Genomic DNA, 23454 nt, shown 5'->3' with positions numbered 1-23454 from the left:
AGCCTGAGTAATGTTCCACTGTATACATGCACCACACCTTCTTTATCCAGGCACCTCCTGATGAACATTTAGCTTGTTTCCATGTCTTGACTATTGTAAATAGTGTGGCAGTGAACCTCAGGGTGCATGTATCTTTTTGAATTATAGTTTTCTCCAGATATATCATAGGAATGGGATTACTGAATCACATGGTAGCTCTATTTTTAGTTTTTTAAGAAATCTCCAGGCTGATCTCCATAGTGACTGTACCAATTTCCTTTCCCACCAACAGTGCAGGAAGGTTCGCTTTTCTCCAAATCCTCTCTAGCATTTATTGTTAGGCTTTCTGGTGATATCCATTCCTGTAAGAGGTGATACCTCATTGTAGTTTTGATTTGCATTTCTCTAACACTTAGAGATGCTGAGCATCTTTTCTTCTGTTTTTTGGCCATCTGTACGTATTCTTTGGAGAAATGTCTACTTAGATCTTCTGCTCATTTTTTATTGGGATTTTATTATATTGATCTGCATGACTTATCTGTATACTTTAGAGATTAATCTCTTGCTGGTTAAATCCTTTGCAAATATTTTCTCCGATTCTGTGGGTTGTCTTTTCATTTGTTTATGGTTTCCTTTGTCATCAAAAGCATTTAAGTTTAATTAGGTCACATTTGTTTTTATTTATGCTATTCCAGGAGATGAGTCAAAAAAAGATATTGCTGCTATTTATGTCTAAGAGTTCTGCCTATGTCCTCCTCTAAGAGTTTTATATTATCTGGTCTTACATCGAGGTCTTTGATCCATGTTGTGTTTATTTTTGTGTGTGGTATTAGAGAACACTCTAATTTCATTCTTTTATATGCAGATGTCCAGTTCTCCCAGCACCACTTATTGAAGACTGTGCTTTCTCCATTGTATATTCTTGCCTCCTTTGTTGTAGATTAATTGGCCATAGATTTGTGGGTTTATTTCTGAGCTTTTTATCCTGTTCCATTAATCTATCTTTCTGTTTTTGTGCTACTACTATACTGCTTTGATTACTGTAGCTTTATATTATAGTCTGAAGTCAGGAAGCCTGATTCCTCCATGCCCATTTTTCTTTCTCAAGATTACTTTGGATATTTCACGTCTTTTGTGTTTCCATAAAGATTCTTTTTTTCTAGATCTGCAAAATTAGCCATTGGTAATTCAATAGGGATTACACTGAATCCCAAGACTGTGTTGCCTTGGGTAGTACAGATACTTTGAGAAAATTGAGTCTTCCAATCCAAGACCATGGTATAGCTTTCCATTTCTTTGTGTCACCTTTGATTTTTTTCATCAGTGTCTTACAATTTTCAGAGTACAGGTCTTTTAGCTCCTTGTTGTTGTAGAGTCACTAAGTTACATCAGACTCTTTACAACCCCATGGACTGTAACACACCAGGCTTCCCTGTCCTTCACTATCTCCTGCATCGTGAAACAAGACACTGTGTCAAAAGAGGCAACTGAGATGACATATTTTATGTAATTGAGAGATAGTATATTTTCTTCTTATCTTGGAGGAGGGGTATCTCCTCACCACCGCCTCCTGACCTTGAACGTGGAAGAGCTCCTCTAGGCCCTCCCACGCAGCCACCATTCCTTGGACATGGGGTTGCTCCTCCCAGCTGCCGCCCCTGACCTCAGACGTGGGGTAACTTCTCTTGGCTGCTCCTGCGCTGTCGCAACCAGGCACTCTCGGCCGCCGCCCCTGACCTCAGACGGGGGGTAGCTCCTCCCAGCCACCGCCCCTGACCTCAGATGGGGGTAGCTCCTCTCAGCCATTCCTGTGCCATCGCAGCCTGGCACTCTCGGCCACTGCCCCTGACCTCGGATTTGGGGTAACTCCTCTTGGCCACTGCCCCGGGCATGGGGTCCTCCAGGCTTCTGCCCCTGGCCTCGGACGTGGGGTAGCTCCTCTCTGCCACAACAGTTAGAACTGGACATGGAACAACAGACTGGTTCCAAATAGGAAAAGGAGTACGTCAAGGCTGTATATTGTCACCCTGCTTATTTAACTTCTATGCAGAGTACATCATGAGAAACACTGGGCTGAAAGAAGCACAAGCTGGAATCAAGATGCTGGGAGAAATATCAATAAGCTTAGATATGCAGATGACACCACTCTTATGGCAGAAAGTGAAGAAGAACTAAAAAGCCTCTTGATGAAAGTGAAAGAAGAGAGTGAAAAAGTTGGCTTAAAGCTCAACTTTCAGAAAATGAAGATCACGGCATCTGGTCCCATCACTTCATGGGAAATAGATGGGGAAACAGTGGAAACAGTGTCAGACTTTATTTTGGGGGGCTCCAAAATCACTGCAGATGGTGACTGCAGCCATGAAATTAAAAGACGCTTACTCCTTGCAAGGAAAGTTATGACCAACCTAGATAGCGTATTCAAAAGCAGAGACATTACTTTGCCAACAAAGGTCCGTCTAGTTAAGGCTATGGGTTTTCCAGTAGTCATGCATGGACGTGAGAGTTGGACTGTGAAGAAAGCTGAGTGCTGAAGAATTGATGCTTTTGAACTGTGGTGTTGGAGAAGACTCTTGAGAGTCCCATGGACTGCAAGGAGATCCAACCAATCCATTCTAAAAGAGATCAACCCTGGGTTTTCTTTGGAAGGAATGATGCTATAGCTGAAGTTCCAGTACTTTGGACACCTCATGCGAAGAGTTGACTCATTGGAAAAGACTCTGATGCTGGGAGGGATTGGGGGCAGGAGGAGAAGGAGACAACAGAGGATGAGATAGGTGGATGGCATCACAGACTCGATGGACGTGAGTCTGAGTGAACTCCAGGAGTTGGTGATGGACAGAGAGGCCTGGCATGCTGCGACTCATGGGGCTGCAAAGAGTCAGACACGACTGAATGACTGAACTGAACTGACTGATATTTTCTTCTCTCACAGTTCTCTACATGGGCATATATCAAAAGCATCAGAATGGCAAAGTTACCTCTCTTACTCTTTTCTCTATTATAAACAGTCTGAAATGTAAGATAATATTAAGGATAAGTGCCACACAGTTCAGTTCAGTTCAGTCGCTCAGTCGTGTGCCACACAGTATTCTATATCGCCAGTGAAATTTGACAAATTCAAATTTCAAACCCAGAGTCTGTCAACAGAGTGGACAGTTCTAACAAAGTTCCGAGAAAGCAGAAGTAAATAGCTTGCTATGTTCTTCTGTGACATCAAAGAAGACGTGTCTCTCTGATTATAGTAGATTCTAACTCATTCACTCACTGAATGTGCAGTTCTGTTCCTATTCAAGGAATTCACTTCTTTGCACCCACCCTGCCTCCCTAAACACATTTCACTGAATGTGAAATAAAATAGGATTTCCTGATAATAAAGGCCATCAGGCAGAAGATGGACTTCAGGGGGAAATCATGAAATGCAGAGTTCCAAAGAATAGCAAGAAGAGATAAGAAAGCCTTCCTCAGGGATCAATGCAAAGAAATAGAGGGAAATAAATTAAAGATACCAAGGGAACATTTCATGCAAAGATGAGCTCAATAAAGGACAGAAATGGTATGGACCTAACAGAAGCAGAAGATATTAAGAAGAGGTGGCAAGAATACACAGAAGAACTGTACAAAAGAGATCTTCACGACCAAGATAATCACAATGGTGTGATCACTGACCTAGAGCCAGACATTCTGGAATGTGAAGTCAAGTGGGCCTTAAAAAGCATCACTACAAACAAAGCTAGTGGAGGTGATGGAATTCCAGTTGAACTATTTCAAAGCCTGAAAGATGATGCTGTGAAAGTGCTGCACTCAATATGCCAGCACATTTGGAAAACTCAGCAGTGGCCAGGACTGGAAATGGTCAGTATTCATTCCGATCTCAAAGAAAGGCAATGCCAAAGAATGCTCAAACTACCGCACAATTGCACTCATCTCACACGCTAGTAAAGTAATGCTCAAAATCCTCCAAGCCAGGCTTCAGCAATACATGAACCCTGAACTTCCTGATGTTCAAGCTGGTTTCGAAAAGGCAGAGGAACCAGAGATCAAATTGCCAACATCCGCTGGATCATGGAAAAAGCAGGAGAGTTCCAGAAAAACATCTATTTCTGCTTTATGGACTATGCCAAAGCCTTTGACTGTGTGGATCACAATCAACTGTGGAAAATTCTGAAAGAGATGGGAATATGAAACCACCTGACCTGCCTCTTGAGAAACCTATATGCAGGTCAGCAAGCAACAGTTAGAACTGAACATGGAACAACAGACTGGTTCCAAATAGGAAAAGGAGTACGTCAAGGCTGTATATTGTCACCCTGCTTATTTAACTTCTATGCAGAGTACATCATGAGAAACACTGGGCTGGAAGAAGCACAAGCTAGAATCAAGACTGCCAGGAGAAATATCAATAACCTCAGATATGCAGATGACATCAGCTTTTGGCAGAAAGTGAAGAGGAACTCAAAAGTCTCCTGATGAAAGTGAAAGAGGAGAGTGAAAAAGTTGGCTTAAAGCTCAACATTCAGAAAACGAGGATCATGGCATCTGGTCCCATCACTTCATGGGAAATAGATGGGGAAACAGTGGAAACAGTGTCAGACTTTATTTTGGGGGGCTCCAAAATCACTGCAGATGGTGACTGCAGCCATGAAATTAAAAGACGCTTACTTCTTGGAAGGAAAGTCATGCCCAACCTAGATAGCATATTCAAAAGCAGAGACATTACTTTGCCAACAAAGGTCCATCTAGTCAAGGCTATGTTTTTTCCAGTGGTCATGTATAGATGTGAGAGTTGGACTGTGAAGAAAGCTGAGTGCCGAAGAATTGATGCTTTTGAACTGTGGTGTTGGAGAAGACTCTTTAGAGTCCGTTGGACTGCAAGAAGATCCAACCAGTCCATTCTGAAGGAGATCAGCCCTGGTTGTTCTTTAGAAGGAATGATGCTGAAGCTGAAACTCCAGTACTTTGGCCACCTCATGCGAAGAGCTGACTTATTGGAAAAGACTCTGATGCTGGGAGGGATTGGGGGCAAGAGGAGAAGGGGACAACAGAGGATGAGATGGCTGGATGGCATCACCGACTTGATGGAAGTGAGTTTGAGTGAACTCCAGGAGTTGGTGATAGACAGGGAAGCCTGGCGTCGCAAAGAGTTGGACATGACTGAGCGACTGAACTGAACTGAACTGAAAGGTCACTACAGTGGATTCTCTGTTAGTCCCACTTGAGTTGTGCTTGACATTTAAAACTGTAACTGACAGAGAAGTGCTGAGCTAGAGTAAAATGGATGCAGATGGACGGTGAACCAGGACTTGAGTATCTGTTGCCATTGTTAATCACTCTTACAGGCAGGATTAGAAGGCTAGGGAAAAAACTGAAACAGTCCCATACAGTTTTCCATCATCCATGCCAAGCACAACAGTATTCCTTCATTCTTAGTCGCTTCGAATGACTATTGGCAGCTTATCCTTCTGAAATAGTGTACATTTACATTTAAACGTCAGGGAAGTTCCTCAAACTTACCTATTGGTTTATCTTTCCCTATATTTTGTCTATAAAAGTCAACAACATTTTACATGTATTATTGATTGGTAGTGAGTGGTCACAAGTTTTCCTCAATCTTGCTTTGGTTGACAATTTCTATTTGTATTAAAGAAGTGGAAACATGTACAACAATTGATATGACCTTTAAATTTTAATTCTACATGTATATCACAGCATTAGTTTCCTATTGCTGCTGTAACAAATTATCATGACTTAGTGATTTAGAGCAATATAAACTTATTAAGATACTAAGATACCATTCTGGAGATCAGAAGTACAAAATGGATTTCACTGGGCTAAAATCAAGGTGTCAGAAGGATTTTGTTCCTTCTGGAGTTTCAAGAGAAAAATCTATTCCTTTGCCTTTTCCAGCTTCTGGAGATTTCCTGCATTCCTTGGCCTAGGTCCTTCAAAATCAGAAGTATACCATCCTTAAATCTCTTTCTGATTCGATGACCTCTAATGTCATCTTTACCTCTCCCAGCCCTGATACTAACCCTCCTGCCTCCCTCTTACAAAGATCATGATATTATGATATTTCAGGATAATCTTCCTATCTCATAAATCATTAAATTAATCACAACTACAAAACGGACTCTGGTCCCATGGCATCTGGTCCCATCACTTCATGGCAAACAGATGGGGAAACAATGGAAACAGTGACAGACTTTATTTTCTTGGGCTCCAAAATCACTGCAGATGGTGACTGCAGCCATGAAATTAAGAGACGCTTGCTCCTTGGAAGACAATCTATGACCAACCTAGATAGCATATTAAAAAGCAGAGATATTACTGTGCCAACAAAGGTCTGTCTAGTCAAACCTATGGTTTTTCCAGTAGTGATGTATGGATGTGAAAGTTGGACTATAAAGAAAGTTGAACACCAAAGAATTGATGCTTTTGAACTGTAGTGTTGGAGAAGACTCTTGAGAGTCCCTTGGACTGCAAGGAGATCAAACCAGTCAATCCTCCAGGAAATCAGTCCTGAATATTCATTGGAAGGACTGATGCTGAAGCTGAAACTCCAATACTTTGGCCACCTGATGCAAAGAACTGACTTACTGGGAAAGACCTGATGCTGGGAAAGAAGGCAGGAGGAGAGGGGAACAACAGAAAATGAGATGGTTGGATGGCATCACTGACACGATGGACTTGAGTTTGAGCAAGCTTTGGGAGTTGGTGATAGACAGGGAAGCCTGGCGTGCTGCAGTCCATGGGGTCACAAAGAGTCAGACATGACTGAGCAACCTAACTGAACTGAACAAAAGGGACTACAAAAATCCCTTTGTTACTTTAGGCAACATGTACATACAGCACGTACAGGTTTCAGGGGTTAAAGCGTAGCCATCTTTGAAGGGTCATTATTATACCAACCATAATCACCAAGCCTCTACCAAGGTACTAACCTACACACACTGGTGTAAGAGTCAGCATTCCTAATTGGTGATATATAATATCACATAGGATGCTAAAAATCTTTAAATCACAAATTTACATCTTTAAATTCAATGTTACTAAAATCAGCGTTGAATTCTCTGCTTTCTTAGCAGTAAGAGAATCCTGGGATTCTAAGGTGGGACAGAATCTTAAAGATGAACTAGTCACCTCTCTCTCCTGAACACAGAAATTTGCTGGGTCTTAGGCTGAAGGGGTCCAGGTGGAAGTCCTAATGAGACTCTCAGGCTACCACTATCTCCACTGCATCATATTGTTGCTAATAATTTGGAAAATCCAACCATTTTTTATAAATCACTTCTAAAGAAAGAGTGTGACTGCAAAAAAGAAAAGAAAAACAAAATGTCTAGAACAGATTAGCTGCTATCTACTTGTGAAATTTTTACAGATGTTTTCTATAATATTATATAACTTATCTACTTGGATTCACATCAGTTTAGGAAAACGTGGAATGTGACACTGAACTTTTTCACGAAGGCATAATATCACTTTAAGCATTCATTGAAGTAACATACACACATATTATAAATATTCAGATATTTATGACAAATAAAACCATCCTCCCCATTCTTTACCCTCTATTCTCTCCCCATGGGAAAACCCTATTCATCCTTCCATGTGTGTCCTTCCAGAAAACAACACTGGAACACAGAAGAGTTTATGTAGACAAAGCTCTTAGAGTGACCTTTAAAAATGTACAGATGTGAAACTTTGTACACACTGCATTTTGCTTTTGCTCACTTACTATGTTCTAAGCCTATCGCATTCTTTTTAACAGGTGCCGTTTATTCCATTAGATGGAGCATTGCGATTTATCTAACTACATCCCTGTTGGTCAACATTAAATGAATTCAGGGTGCCATTGCTTTTGTTGTTCGCGAATTAAGAGTTTTTTGAATTTTATTATTTTATTTGTTTCAGAATAGGCAATATATGCACTTAGAAAAGTGAAAAATCGCTCAGTCATGTCTGACTCTTTGAGACCCCATGGACTGGGCCCCGCCAGGCTCCCCTGCCCATGGAATTCTCTAGGCAAGAATACTGGAGTCAGTTGCCATGCCCTCCTCCAGGGAATCTTCCCAACTGCTGCTAAGTCACTTCAGTCATGTCCAAGTCTGTGTGACCCCACAATCGGCAGCCCACCAGGCTCCCCCATGCCTGGGATTCTCCAGGCAAGAACACTGGAGTGGGTTGCCATTTCCTTCTCCAATGCATGAAAGTGAAAAGTGAAAGTGAAGCCGCTCAGTCGTGTCCGACTCTTAGCGACCCCACGGGCTGCAGCCCACCAGGCTCCTCCACCCATGGGATTTTCCAGGCAAGAGTACTGGGGTGGGGTGCCAAACCAGGGATCAAACCCAGGTCTCCTGCATTGCAGGCAGATTCTTTACAGTCTAAGCCACCACGGAAGCCCAAGAAGACTGGAGTGGGTAGCCTACCCCTTCTCCAGGAGTTCTTCCCAACCCAGGAATCAAACCAGGGACTCCAGCATTGCAGGTGGATTCTTTACCAGCTGAGCTACCAAGGTTGGTTTGCTATAAGAACAGTCCCTCTCACACTCCTGTTTTCTAACACCATGCTTGCCTTTTTGAAGGCAGCCATAGTTATACATGCCCTAAGAGCATCTTGCTTTTTCACACTTAATAAACCTCCTCAAATACCTTTCTATAGCAGCACTCATAATCTTCAGTGAAATCTTCCATAGTCTATCCATTATCACTAGCTCTAGAAAGAACTGAGGCCTTAAAGAAAGAACATTTTGGTGGGAATTTTTGGTTTTGCTTATTTCCAAAGTAAAAGAAATGTACTAGAATTCAAAATTCTAGAATCCAGATCTTAGTAAGATACCAAAGAGTCAATAATGAAAATCAAAGTGATCTACCTCCTATGTCACCCATTCAAGGACCTAACAACACTCCCTACAGAGAAACTCTTCCTTGCATCTATGCTCAGTACACTTTCCAGCAATTTAAGCCTATTGACAATTACTTTTTCCTCAGTGAAGACAGAATAGCTTCCTTATCACTCCCCAAATGGTGATACACATGTCTTTCAAAAAAATCTCTGCCATATGGGTTTCCATTTGTTTCTTAATATTTCAAAATAGCCCCAACCTTTGATATAACAAATTGGGAAGAGAAACGTTTACACCTAGAAATGAGGCAAAGAGTATCACATGTGGGTACTTTCTAGGATGGGGCACACCGAAGATGAAGAGTGTTCCTGACAGATGCAATATATGTATAAGGTGTGGTCAGCAAGGGAGGCAAAACCTGCTCCGTCTTTATCAAAAAGAAGAAACTGATAACCAAGGGTCTCTGGAGAGTACCTATGTAAGCAAATTGCAATAACGATTCCAGAAAGGATTTATAATATCTTTTTCTCTAACTTTGGAAAATGCTTAAGGGCGCAAATCTTATAGACAAGCTTTGCAATATATCACTATTCTTTTGTAAATTTCTCAGTGCATCAAGAATTACCCACCTTTCACAAATAATGCTTGCTGAGTATTCTCCGGAGAAGGCAATGGCACCCCACTCCAGTACTCTTGTCTGGAAAATCCCATGAACGGAGGAGCCTGGTAGGCTGCAGTCCATGGGGTCACGAAGAGTCAGACATGACTGAGTGACTTCACTTTCACTTTTCACTTTCATGCATTGGAGAAGGAAATGGCAACCCACTCCAGTGTCCTTGCCCGGAGAATCCCAGGGATGGGGGAGCCTGGTGGGCTGCCATCTATGGGGTCGCACAGAGTCGGCCACGACTGAAGCAACTTAGCAGGAGCAGCAGCAGAGCATTCGCACATTATCCACCATACATTTCACCTATAAATGTTCATCCACGTGCAGTTGTACAGATCACAAATTTTCCAACTGGCATTATCAATGACTTTGAACCTATCTCTTTTCCCAGCTGTATAAATCAACTCATATGTATTGAGGATTTACTATGTACCATGAATCTGATGGAATACAAAGGAACTTTAAGATGGAGAGATATGCCTTAGTGAACATAAAGAATTAATAATCCATGGTAAATATGCAGTGAGTGACACAGATATGCATGCTTATCAGAACCATTTACGGCTAAAAATAAACAGTCTGAATTTCAGTGATTTGTGTCTTTTGCACGTTCCTGTGATTTCACTCTGCAAATAAGAGTGAATGGTCTTAGTGAGGAAAAACTACCCCTGACGAAGATAGGCACTTACATTATGAAAAAAACTTACAAACTGTTCATACTCTGGTACCATTAAGTAGTAGAAAGAACAAAGCAGTCAAATGCAGAAAATGTAAAATTCATTTTGCTCTGATTTTTTTTCTATCTCCCTTTATATCTATCCTCTGAGCCTACAGGAGGGGGGCAGGAGGAGGAAAGAGGGCATAGACCAATATAAGTTGCAACTAAGTATGCAAATGATTTTATCTTTTTGTACTGTCTTACTTTCAAAATAGTTGAAGAATCAGAAACCCCTATCCTGGCTCCAGCAGGATCACGCAAGAGGTCTTCACACAAGCATGTATTAAGTAGTCCTAGAAGACTTAGACCAAAGAGGGGCTGAAAAGTCAAAATGAAAAAAAAAAATTGTCTCTTTCAAGTATTAGAAAAAAATTCATTCACATTCATGTTAGACACACTTGAAAGATGAGGCTGAGAAGCTAAGGTGAGTGCTCCTCAGGCAGTAAAAGGAGTGACTGCCATTTTGGTGCTCCTGCAATGAGACCTGGGTGGAAACTAGTAAATCTAAAATTATGACTGGATCTTGAATAAACTGCACAGCTAAGTGCAATTTTCTTCTCTTTTCAATTATTTCAGACACCTCACCTCTAATAGTTCCTGAGATTCTTCCTAAGCACAGCAGGCCCAAAGTCTACCCTTCCAGAGCAGGTCAGAGTCCAGATGCCTTGCCCATCACCCAGCCCAATCTCAAATCCCCATTCCGTGAGCACTTCCCAGAACCTGCGCAGTGTGTACTTTGGAAGCCGCAGGGCTATCATAAGCAAGTTTTCGTATGTGCTTATACACTTCTTTAAACCTGCTCCTCATTCTCTTGGTCTATCTAAATCATGATTCTCAAATGCTGGTGTCATAAGCATCACCCAGGGTATGAGAGCAGCTGCAGCAGCCTCTTCTCCCACCTTCTTGCCTCTGGACTCGCAGGGGGGCACCAACTGCCTACTCAGGAGCTCAACTGACCACCACGGTCTCCAGGTCAGGCCAGCAATTTGCAGGTGGCTGCGCCAACATGCCAGAGCACATGGCCCAGATGGCAAAGCTGCAGCTGCAGTACCATGCCAGCACCCGTAAGTGGGTCCCAGCAGGAACATGGGTCAGGCTTGCTGTTCATGAACGACAGCACCAAGCTTGTGCCGCACTTTGTGCCCCAGAGTGAAAGCCACACGGAGGGTTTCCAGGGCCTGAAGGAAGGTGGGGGCTTCCTCAAAGGTGGGCTTCACCTTTGAGAAGTCCCCTTAGGGACTGGAATCTCTCAGTGTCACTGGCCCTGCTGGGTGTTCTGTATTGGGAGTGAGAGGTGGCCAAAGGGGAGCCACATGCCGAAGAAAGATGAAAGGGAGATAGATGCTACGACTGTGAAGATTTAGACCAACCAGCCAAGAATGCAGGGAGCCACCCCAAGTCCAGACATGCTGCATCTGCCAGGGCATCAGCTACACGTGGCGTCCTGTCCACTGAAAGTCCCCGGCTCACCAGGAAGGCCAGCATATGCGGGGGAGAACGATGAGATTCAGGGCCCTGCCCTGCTTCAGAGACTGAGAATTGAGCCCCAGTGTGGGGATATACTTTTGCCATCAGAAAAGTTTCCAGGTGCAGACACCAATCTGCAGAGTGGCAAAGTGGGGACAGGGTGGGTAGGGGCAGCTGGCACTGCCATGTATTTCCGGCCAGGTCCACACCGTTGGCCCCTCTTCCCATGTGGGCTGGGGTGGTGTTGAAAGGAACTCCATCGGTGCTCTGTTCACATGCACAGGAGGGCTTTGGAAGAAATTCCCTCTAGGGCCTGCACGCTCTATCAAAGTCTCTGCCCCCAGAATCTCCAGCCTTTGAAAGTGGCCAAGGTAGAGAAGGTGTTTTCCTTTTAAAGAGGGATATGTAATAATAATATTTGCCATGCCCGAATAAAAAGATAAGGCATGAGATCAGGTTGATGGGTGCAACCCACCAGTCACTATATTCCATAGGATGGAATCTCTCCAAGGTAAGGTCAGATTTTTTCCACGTCGTCTCCACTCCTGAAATAGGGTGCCAGGAACCCTATTCCCAAGAAATGTATTGTGATGATAGGCAAAAGGGCTGCTCAGAGGAACAGCTGCAGACCTGCTGCACAGCTGCTCAGTCCCACCCACACCTGCTGAGCCAACACGCTCGTTATGTATTTGCTCCCTTAGAAAACCGTACCTTGGGTCCTGCTTTCAGGATGCCAACTGGACTAGTTGTGTGCAGCTGGTGTATCATGAATATTTTAACTTTTTTAATATAAATATTATGGCTTTCTGTTTTCATCTAAGGCGCTCATTCCTACACGGTAGTCTCAGGAATAAGAAGGCAGTGGCCCTGGGTCTGCTCACCAGGTCCCTTTATTGCTCTCATCACAGAGAACAACTTTTTGGAGTTATACAGCCTGTTGACCTGCCCCATTTTTGCCAAGCAGAGCTGGCTTTTCTGCAATGGTGACCTCTTTTTTTTTTCTTTATTTATTGATGTATTTATTTTGGCTGTGCTGGGTCTTTGTTGTTGTGGGGGCTGCTCTCTAGCTGCAGTGTGTGGGCTTCTCGTTGCAGTGGCTTCTATTAGTGAGGAGGACAGGCTCTAGGCACCGGGGCCTCTCTGCTGGCACTCCCGACTCTAGAGCACAAGCTTAGCTGCTCCACAGAGTGCGATCTTCCCAGATCAAGGCCTGAACCACCTCAGCAGGCGAATTCTTTACCACGAAGCCACCAGGGAAGCCCCTCAAGCGCCCTCTTGAAATCTCTCCACCTTCACTGTTTCCTGGGAGGCTAGGTTTTAACTCGGTTGCCCCATGACTTGATGTCCTACTTTTGGAAGACTGGAAATTGGTCTGAACAGGAAAAGGTAGGGCAGAGAGGTTAGGAGAAACCGAGGCAGGTGAAAGGCACCGAGAAAAAGCAGAGACCGGATGCGATAAAGGCCTCCTGTTCCAGGGCCTCTCATTGCAGGACACAGCCCTCACTCTGCACACCAAATCCATCCTTCACTGGATGGAGCCAGGCCTACTGTACACAATAGGGAGTGTGAGTATGAGTGTGTAGTGTGTGTGTGTATTTTAATATGACCTGGGAAGGGCAGATTCTAAGAATTATACCTTTGCACCCATCCCGTAAGAACAGTATGAAAAGGCAAAAAAGATAGGACACTGAAAGCTGAACTCCCCACGGTGGTAGGTGCCCAATATGCTACTGGAGATCAGAGGAGAAATAACTTGAGAGGTTGAAGAGACAGAGCCAGAGCAAAAACAACACCTAGTTGTGGATGTGACTGGTGATGGAAGTAAAGTCTGATGCTGTGAAGAGCAAAATGGCATAGGAACCTGGAATGTTAGGTCCATGAATCAAGGCAGATTGGAAGTGGTCAGACAGGAGATGGCTAGAGTGAATGGCGACATTCTAGGAATCAGCAAACTAAAATGGACTGGAATGGGTGAATTTAACTCAGATGACCATTATATCTACTACTGTGGTCAAGAATCCCTTAGAAGAAATGGAGGAGCCGTCACAGAAAACAAAAGAGTCTGGAATGCAGTCCTTGGATGCAATCTCAAAAATGACAGAATGATCTCTGTTTCCAAGGCAAACCTTTCAATATCACAGTAATCCAAGCCTATGCCCCAACCAGTAATGCTGAAGAAGCCAAAGTTGAAGGGTTCTATGAAGACCTACAAGACCTTCTAGAACTAACACCCAAAAAGATGTCCTTTTCATTATAGGGGACTGGAATGCAAAAGTAGGAAGTCAAGAAACACCTGGAGTAACAGGCAAATTTGGCCTTGGAGTACAGATGAAGCAGGGCAAAGGCTAAGAGAGTTTTGCCAAGAGAACACACTGGTCATAGCAGACACCCTCTTCCAAAAACACAAGAGAAGACTCTGCACATGGACATCACCAGATGGTCAACACCAAAATCAGACTGATTATATTCTCTGCAGCCAAAGATGGAGAAGCTCTATACAGTCAGCAAAAACAAGACCGGGAGCTGACTGTGGCTCAGATCATGGACTCCTTATTGCCAAATTCAAACTTAAATTCAAGAAAGTAGGGAAAACCACTGGACCATTCAGGTAAGACCTAAACCAAATCCCTTATGATTATACAGTGGAATACGATTATACAGTGAAAGTGACAAATCGATTCAAGGGATTAAATCTGATAGAGTGCCTAATGAACTATGGACTGAGGTCCATGACATTGTACAGGAGGCTGGGATCAAGGCCAATCCCAAGAAAAAGAAATGCAAAAAGGCAAAATGGTTGTCTGAGGATGCCTTACAAATAGCTAAGAAAAGAAGAGAACCAAAAGGCAAAGGAGAAAAGGAAAGATATACCCAATTGAATGCAAAGTTCCAAAGAATAGCAAGGAGAGATAAGAAAGCCTTCCTCAGCGATCAATGCAAAGAAATAGAGGAAAACAATAGAATGGGAAAGACTAGAGATCTGTTCAAGAAAATTAGAGATACCAAGGGAACATTTCATGCAAAGATGGGCTCGATAAAGGACAGAAATGGTATGGACCTAACAGAAGCAGAAGATATTAAGAGGCAGCAAAAATACACTGAAGAACTGTACAAAAAAGGTCTTCATGACCCAGATAATCATGATGATATGATCACTCACCTAGAGGCAGACATCCTGGAATGTGAAGTCAAGTGGGCCTTAGAAAGCATCACTACGAACAAAGCTAGTGGAGGTGATGGAATTCCAGCTGAGCTATTTCAAATCTTAAAAGATGATACTGTGAAAGTGCTGCACTCAATATGCCAGCAAATTTGGAAAACTCAGCAGTGGTCTGGAAATGGTCAGTTTTCATTTCAATCCCAAAGAAAGGCAATGCCAAAGAATGCTCAAACTACCACACAATTGCAATCATCTCACACATTAGCAAAGTAATGCTCAAAATTCTCCAAGCCAGGCTTCAACAGTACAAGAACTGTGAACTTCCAGATGTTCAAGATGGATTTAGAAAAGGCAGAGGAACCAGAGATCAAATTGCCAATATTTGCTGGATCACTGAAAAAGCAAAAGAGTTCCAGAAAAACATCTACTTCTGCTTTATTGACAATACCAAAGCCTTTGACTGTGTGGATCACAGCAAACTGTGGAAAATTCTTCAAGAGATGGGAACACCAGACCACCTGACCTGCCTTTCGAGAAATCTGTATCCAGGTTAGGAAGCAACAGTTAGAACTGGACATGAAACAACAGACTGGTTCCAAACTGGGAAAGGAGTACGTCAAGGGTGTATACTGTCACCCTGCTTATTTAACTTCTATGCAGAGTACATCATGAGAAATGCTGGGCTGGAAGAAGCACACGCTGGAATCAAGATTACCTGGAGAAATATCAATAACCTCACATATGTAGAAGACACCACCCTTATGGCAGAAAGCAAAAAAGAACTAAAGAGCCTCTTGATGAAAGTAAAAAAGGAGAGTGAAAAAGCTGGCTTAAAACTCAAAATTCAGAAAACTAAGATCACAGCATCTGGTTCCATCACTTCATGGCAAATAGATGGGAAAACAGTGGAAACAGTGTGAGACTTTATTTTGGGGGGCTCCAAAATCACTGCAGATGGTGACTGCAGCCATGAAATTAAAAGATGCTTGCTCCTTGGAAAGAAAGCTATGACCAACCTAGACAGCATATTAAAAAGCAGAGACATTACTTTGCCAACAAAAGTCTGTCTAGTCAAAGCTAAGGTTTTTCCAGTAGTCATGTATGGATGTGAGAGTTGGACTATAAAGAAAGCTGAGAGCCAAAGAATTGATGCTTTTTTCCCCCAACTGTAGTGTTGGAAAAGACTCTTGAGAGTCCATCGGACTGCAAGGGTATCCAACCAGTCTATCCTAATGGAAATCAATCCTGAATATTCATTGGAAGGACTGATGCTGAAGCTGAAACTCTTAATACTCTGGCCACTGACTCATTTGAAAAAACCCTGATCCTGGGAAAGATTTAAGTGGGGAGGAGAAGGGGATGACAGAGGATGAGATGGTTGGATGGCATCACTGACTCAGTGGAAGTGAGTATGAGCAAGCTACGGGAGTTTGTGATAGACAGGGAAGCTCCGCGTGCTGCAGTCCATGGGTTTGCAAAGAGTCAGAAATGATAGTGAGTGAACTGAACTGAACTGCAGGACTTCACAAGTTACTGATTTGGTGACTACTGGCTGGCCTACTTAGTGTGGCAAACCACACTAAGTTCCACCTCTTTGTGTGGAACTAAGATGTGTTGGTCTTTCTCCACTGTTTGCAAATTTCTATGGAGTAGTTCCTACTACCCAATGGGGTGTATATGTTCCAAGAGAAAACTAACCTTTAAAACACTCTGAAAAAGTGTTAACTCCAAAGCTAAAATTTTAGTAGTTCTCTTATTCCCAACTCATTTTTTAAAAGGAAAGCTTTGGATTCTCCTATACAGTTATCTAGCTACCTAACTACCAACAAGATTCATATCAGAGGACAGCAAAATTTTCTTGTTAAAGGATCAGATGGTAAAGATTTTAGGCTCTGCTCACTATTACAGTCTATCAAAACAACTCAAATGTGCTTTTGTGACTTGAAAACAAGTCACAAAATGATAAAAATGAATCAGTTGTGTTTCAGTAAAACATTATTTACAAAATCAGGCAGCTGACCGGAGTTAGCCCATCAGCTATAGTTTGCTGCCTTCTGATATAGACTAAATATATGCTGGAAGAGGAATCTGTGGTCTTGTACTGTTGCAGATATCGAGATGGGACCATGATTTCTTGTAAATGTAAAAACCTCTCCTTTATTTTCTCCAAGAGTCTGGTTGTTGCATATTTTATTTTAAATACAAGTATATACCTAAAACCAAAATATTCAGAGTTTGAATAAATACGCAGAGAAAAACGTTACATTGTGACCTTCAGATCAAACAATGTTCACGCCTTCATTAATTTTACACATATTTAGGGGATACCTAGGATATAAATTACTGTGCTAAGTATTACACAGGATGCATATGGGTAAGATTTAGATTCTTCCATCAGAAAGTTAAGACCCCAACAGGGAAAAATAACACAGTCATAAGTATATATAATGTAAGATATACAAAGTAACATGTCACAAAAGAAATAAAAATACATTTTTCTAGATGAGGGAGAAATTATTCTCGATTGACTCGAGGAAATGTAGAGCTTTGAGAGAGAGATCAAAGTCCTTTTCATGAAGAAAATATGATATATATACCAGGTCTTTTAGTCCTAGGCAAGTAGAAATTAGAAAGGCAATATTGAGAGGACATAAAAAAACAAAGAAAACAACATAAACAAAAGTCCAATAGTGAAAAGAAAGCAAAGACTGTATGGGCTAAAAATGAATAATTTTTGCGATCTGAAGCTTATACCGTTTTTGAACCCTATTTAGGAAAAAAATACAATATCATACACAAAAATGAATAACATGTCTGTAATGAGAAGTCACAACAAATGAGAAACTTTTTAAAGCAAGCAAATCCTACAAATATCACAAGATTCAGACACTATGGAACACTTGAATTATGATACCACCTAACACACCTCTCCCTGGTGACTGGCTATCCTCATCAATCCTGTCTCCACAGGACAAAGAAGATAACTCGGGCTTTCCTCTAGCACAGTTGATCTTACTGTGTTTACTTGCAATAGTATATAAAAGTTTCTTTCAGCTTCACAAATTATCTAATAATGATAGGTAAAATTTTAGGACAGCTGTCAAATTTAGGAACCTCTTCCTATGATATTTCGGGTCATTTCAAAGCTTTCTGTACAGTGATTAACTGGAAATATTCCTTGGACTGATGATAAATCTTTGTGACTCACTGATGTCCTCATGTAGTGGTATATCACTAATTTTATGTTATTTTTGTTAGAGGAAGTATTACATGTCAAGAATTTCAATCTTTTATCAATGCGCTCATACGTCATGCTCCATCATAATCAGACTATCAAACAGTTTAAGAACATATTCATTGGGGACTTTGCTGGTGGTCCAGGGGCTGAGACTCTGCACTCCCAATACAGGGGGGTCCCAGTTCAATTCCTGATCGGAGAACTAGATCCCACATGCCACAATACAGAGCTCAGATGCCACCACAACGGAGATTAAAGATACCAAGTGCCGCAATTAAGATCTAGCACAGCCAAACAAATAAAAAGGACCTCTCCATTAAGTTCATTTGCAAAGTAGTGCTTTCCCTTAGTAAATTTAGAGAGCAAACACATATGATGAAAAAGCCTCCAGAAAGGTAATATCTGTTGTCCACTGAACACTGAATAGCTTTAATTACAAATTATGTATTTCTGCAGTTTGGTGATTTTATTACCTCTTTCAATAATCAACTGCACTAGTAGCACTTCAGTTGTTTTAAATGTTTAAAAAATTTAAACAAAGTACATACCAACTTACAAGCTCATAAAATTAATACTATATCCGCGTGATGAATAACAAAATTTATCATGATATATTTTTAGTGCCATCTAGTGTTTAAAGGGCTTCATAGAGTAAAGTGAAAGTCACTCAGCTGCATCTGACTCTTTGCGACTCCATGGATTCATACAGCCCATGGAATTCTCCAGGCCAGAATACTGGAGTGAGTAGCCTTTCCCTTCTCCAGAGGATCTTCCCAACCCAGGGATGAAACCCAGGTCTCCTGCATTGCAGGAGGATTCTTTACCAGCTGAGCTGCCAGGAAAGCCCTCACAGAGTAAATATTTATCAATTTATCATAGAGTAAGTAAACATGCAAACAATTTAGTTTTAAAATTTGTGTCAACATATATTCTTCGATTCTATATCCCAGGCATTCCATCTAAGATTTTATATTAAATCTGACAATAAAAGAATTGTAAGATTATGTGAGCTTACAGAAACTGTCATGAAATAAAAGGAATTAAGTCATCCCTTCACTAATTTTATAGGAGATGTCAGTCAGGACATCAGCTATGTAAGACAGACAGGCAAGAATATCCAATGAAGAAAAGACAACCTCTTCAATAAATGGTGCTGGAAGAACTAGACAGCTACATGTAAAAAAAATGAAATTAGAACATTCCCTAACACCATACACAAAAATAAACTCAAATGGATTAAAGACCTAAATTTAAGGCCAGAAGCTATAAAACTCCTAGAGAAAACCATAGGAAAACACTCTTTGACATAAATCACAGCAAGATCCTCTTTGACCCACCTCCTAGAGTAATGGAAATAAAAACAAAAGGGACCTAATTAAAATTAAAAGCTTTTACACAGCAAAGGAAGCTATTAATGAGGTTAAAAGCCAATCCTCAGAATAGGAGTTGCAAGCAAAGCAACTGACAAAAGATTAATCTCCAAAATATACAAGCGGCTCATGCAGCTCAATGTCAGAAAAACAACCAACCAATCAAAAAATGGGCAGAAGATCTAAACAGACATTTCTCCAAAGACATACAGATGGCTAACAAACAGACAAAAAGATGCTCTACATCACTCATTATTAGAGAAATGCAAATCAAAACTACATGAGGTACCACTTCACAACAGTCAGAATGGCCATCACCAAAAAATCTACAAATAATAAATACTGGAGAGGATGTGGAGAAAAGGGAACCCTCTGGCATTGTTGGTGGGAATGCAAATTGATATAACCACTACGGAAAATAACATGGAGATTTCTTTAAAAACTAGAAACAAAACTACCTTATGACCCAGCAATCCCATTTCGGGGCATATACCCTGAGAAAACCATAATTCAAAAAGACACGCGTACCAAAATGTTCACTGCAGCACTATTTACAATTGCCAGGACATGAAAGCACCCTACATGTCCATCGACAGATGAATGGACAGATGTGGTACAAATGTACAACAGGATATTACTCAGCTGTAAAAAGAAAGGCAATTGAGTCAGGTGAACTGCGGTGGATGAACCTAGAGCATGTTACATAGAGTGAAAGAGAAAAGTCAGAAAGAGAAAAACAAATATCCTATATTAACACATATATATGGAATCTAGAAAAATGGTACTGATGAATCTATTTGCAGGGAAGGAATGGACCCAAAGGTGAGGACAGTCTTGTGAACAAGGAGGGGAAGGAGAGGGTGGGACACATCCAGAGAGTGGCACCAACATTTACACACCAGCACGTGTACAACAGCTAGCTAGTGAGAAGCAGCTGTGCAGCACAGGCAGCTTACCCGGGTGCTCTTGTGATGACCTAGAGAGGTGGGGTGGCGCGAGGTGGGAGGAAGGCTCGGGAGGGAGGGGATATATGTATACTGAGGGCTAATTCGCATTTTGTGCAGCAGAAACCAACACAACATTGTAAAGCAATTAGCCTCCAATTTAAACACACACACACACACACACACACACACACACACACGGACTCGTTTTCACTGAAATCTCCAGATAAAATGTTTCATACAGTCTTAGGTCTAGAAGGATATGTTTGAATCAAACCAAGTTGAACTTAAACTGTTATGTGTTATCTCCTTAAATTAAAAAAAAAATACGATTAACTTTATACCTGTATTAAAAGTTTTATAAAAAGTTTTACTTAGCCACCTGCTGCTGTCCCTGCCGACTCCGCACCATTCCTCGTGATGGATGAAAACCGAGTTCAAGGTTGAGAGCCCGCTGCGGTCTACAGCCGGACACCAAGGACTTATATTAAGTACTGGATCACATTTGTCAACAGCGAAGCCAGGTCCACGTGCTTCACCCTCCAGGCCGCCCAGCAGCTGCCCCAGCTTGGGGTCCTGCTCCGCCAGGACAGGAACAACCACTCCAGGCTGAGCCCTGCCATGCTGGACTGCACCTGTCCTGGGCCACGTGCACCCGCCGCAAGGAGGCCAGCTACAACCACTGGCTGACGCCCACGGCCCTCATCAGCCTGAGCCTGGACAACAAGGGCCAGGAGCTATCCGTGACTTCAGCTCACTGCCCACGGTGGTCTTGACGACAGCCTGTTCTCCGACTCGAGCGTGATCATCTCTGAACCTGCAGGAGGTGACACGCACTCACAGGCTCTGCAGGAGCTACTGTGGCCACTCTTGGAAACTCTGTGCCCTCTCGGCTCTGTCTGTATCCCCCAAGTTCCTCACAACTAACTAACCAGAGCGCGCACGCCGACGACGTCCTCCCGGGCACGCGCGCGCACACGCAGCAGCCGGAGGAGACATCCTCATGGTGTGGACCGCCAACCGTGAGCGCTTCTGCAAAGTGCTCCTGGCTCTCAGTGACACCGCTGAGAGCCTGCTGCGCACCGTCCAGCTGGGCCTGGAAGTGTTGCCCTCCACGCTCTCCATGGTGGCCAGCATCTTGAAGGGCTGCGCTTTCCTTGGTGGGTACTCACAGACCACGCCAGTGCCTGGTACCCTGGAGCTCACGTGGCAGTGCCGTATTTTTGTGGGTGGAGATGACTATCAGTCGGGCCAGACCAAGGTCAGGTTCATGCTCACGGACTTCCTTATTGTCTCTGGCCTCAAGACCTTGTCCATCGTGAGCTACAGCCACCTGGCAACAATGACGGGCAGAACCCGTTGGCGCCAACACAGTTCCGCTCCAAGGAGGTGTCCAAGAGCAGCGTGGTATACGATGTGCTGGTACACAGCGACGCAGCGCTCTACTTGCAGAGCGAGGAGCCAGGTCACTGCATGGTCATCCGGCACGTGGGCAACAGCAAGCGTGTCCTGGATTAGTACACAGCAGAGCGGATGCTGGGCAGTACCAACAGGCTGGAACTGCACAACACATTCGAGGACTCGCTCCTGGCCAATCCCCTCACGCCTGACCTGGAGCCGCTGCCAAACCATGCCAGCGTGTGATCCTCTGCACAAATGTCAACCCAGAGCTACAGAGCTTCCAACCAGTGCTGTCGCTGCTCGGTTTGGCTTCCTCTTGCAAGCACAGCTTGGATGATAGGGCAGCCCGGTGGCTAACCCACTCTTCCGCCAACACCAACTGCATTGAGCGCACCTTCAGAGTCTGCACATGCTTCTGGAGTGTGAGATGAAGCGCCCTGTCCTAGAGCGAGTTGGGCTTGTGGCCACTGCCTGCCTGTGCCTTGCGAGAAAAGAGCAGCGCCCGCCTCCCCCAGTGGCTTTACTGGTGACAACAAATGGGCACTCGCAAGCTGAGGCACCCTAGATGCCCACCACCTAAGGCCGTGACCATACAGCTCCCCCATAACTACTCCTGTCCCCAGTGCTCCTCAGGCCCCTGGAAGAAACAAAGCTAGTGCCATCCCAGGGACAGAGGAGCCTGGCCGGTTACAGTCCATGGGGTCACAAAAAGTCGGGCACGACTGAATTGACCTAGCACCTATTAGCCAAAAAAAAAAAATTAAATTAAATTAAATTAAAAGTTTTACTTAGTAGATCAGTAGGTTTATGATAACCAAAACCAAATGCTTAAGTTCTTTAATCAAAACACAACTTGCTTGATTTTAGTATTTTATCCATAACAAATAAATACCAGGTTAACAAAACAGAAGTTTATTTCAGCTATGTTGTTATGTGTGTGTGTGAAACATATAAAAACTTAAAAAAAAAAATTCTGCAGTCACAATGAGAAAAAATAAGGGATATAGGTAACAAATTTGTTCTTTCCCTTCTTTTTTACTATTAATTCATTGTCTATCTAAAGCAGCTGGATTTACATGCTATTAAATTCATGTTGCTCTTAGAATTAGAGGTTAAGACTGAGACAATGAAAACAAGTTACAGCTTTTGAAAAACCATACATACTACAGGTACCACAAGATCCAGAAAATATCATCATCATTTTATCCTCAGCTAATTTAAAAAAAAAAAAAATCAGAGTAGGAAACTGCACTCCCTTAGGCTCACACCGGCCTTTGTAAGGGTGCAGCAATGCCCCGAAACAAGGATTCTCACGGGACTAAAGTTAGTGCTTTTACGTTGAAGTCATGCTCCCACCTGGGTCCTAGGAGACTCAGGCACACGTAACCCATGTCTCAATTTGCTTGTGTCTGCAGAGGCAGTCATTCCCAGAATGCTCAATGTAGGCCAAGCCTGCACAGGCCAGGAGCCACTCTATCAGAGCCACTCTTATCAGAGTATGATAAGACTCTGTCTTTATGGCCCCCCAGGAAGTTATGGAAACAACGGATACATTATTTCAAGAAGTTAACAATCAACAGTGTGACATGCTGAACGCCAGTCAATCTGAAGGGAGGAGAAAGAAATGGGGTAAAAGCCAACTGAGTGGTGTCTGGCTGGAAATTCCCTTGC

General features: G+C 42.8%; 1 pseudogene; it reads left to right on the top strand.

The window, feature by feature from the left end:
* The first annotated feature begins 11582 nt into the window (after nt 1-11582).
* On the top strand, nt 11583-22348 carry LOC114116233 (inositol-3-phosphate synthase 1-like; annotated as a pseudogene).
* Nucleotides 22349-23454: the final 1106 nt, after the last annotated feature.

Source organism: Ovis aries, chromosome 8, assembly GCF_016772045.2.
Source record: "Ovis aries strain OAR_USU_Benz2616 breed Rambouillet chromosome 8, ARS-UI_Ramb_v3.0, whole genome shotgun sequence".
Taxonomy (NCBI): Eukaryota; Metazoa; Chordata; class Mammalia; order Artiodactyla; family Bovidae; genus Ovis; species Ovis aries.
Note: the sequence above shows the minus strand (reverse complement) of the source record. Positions and strands in the feature narration are given on the sequence as shown.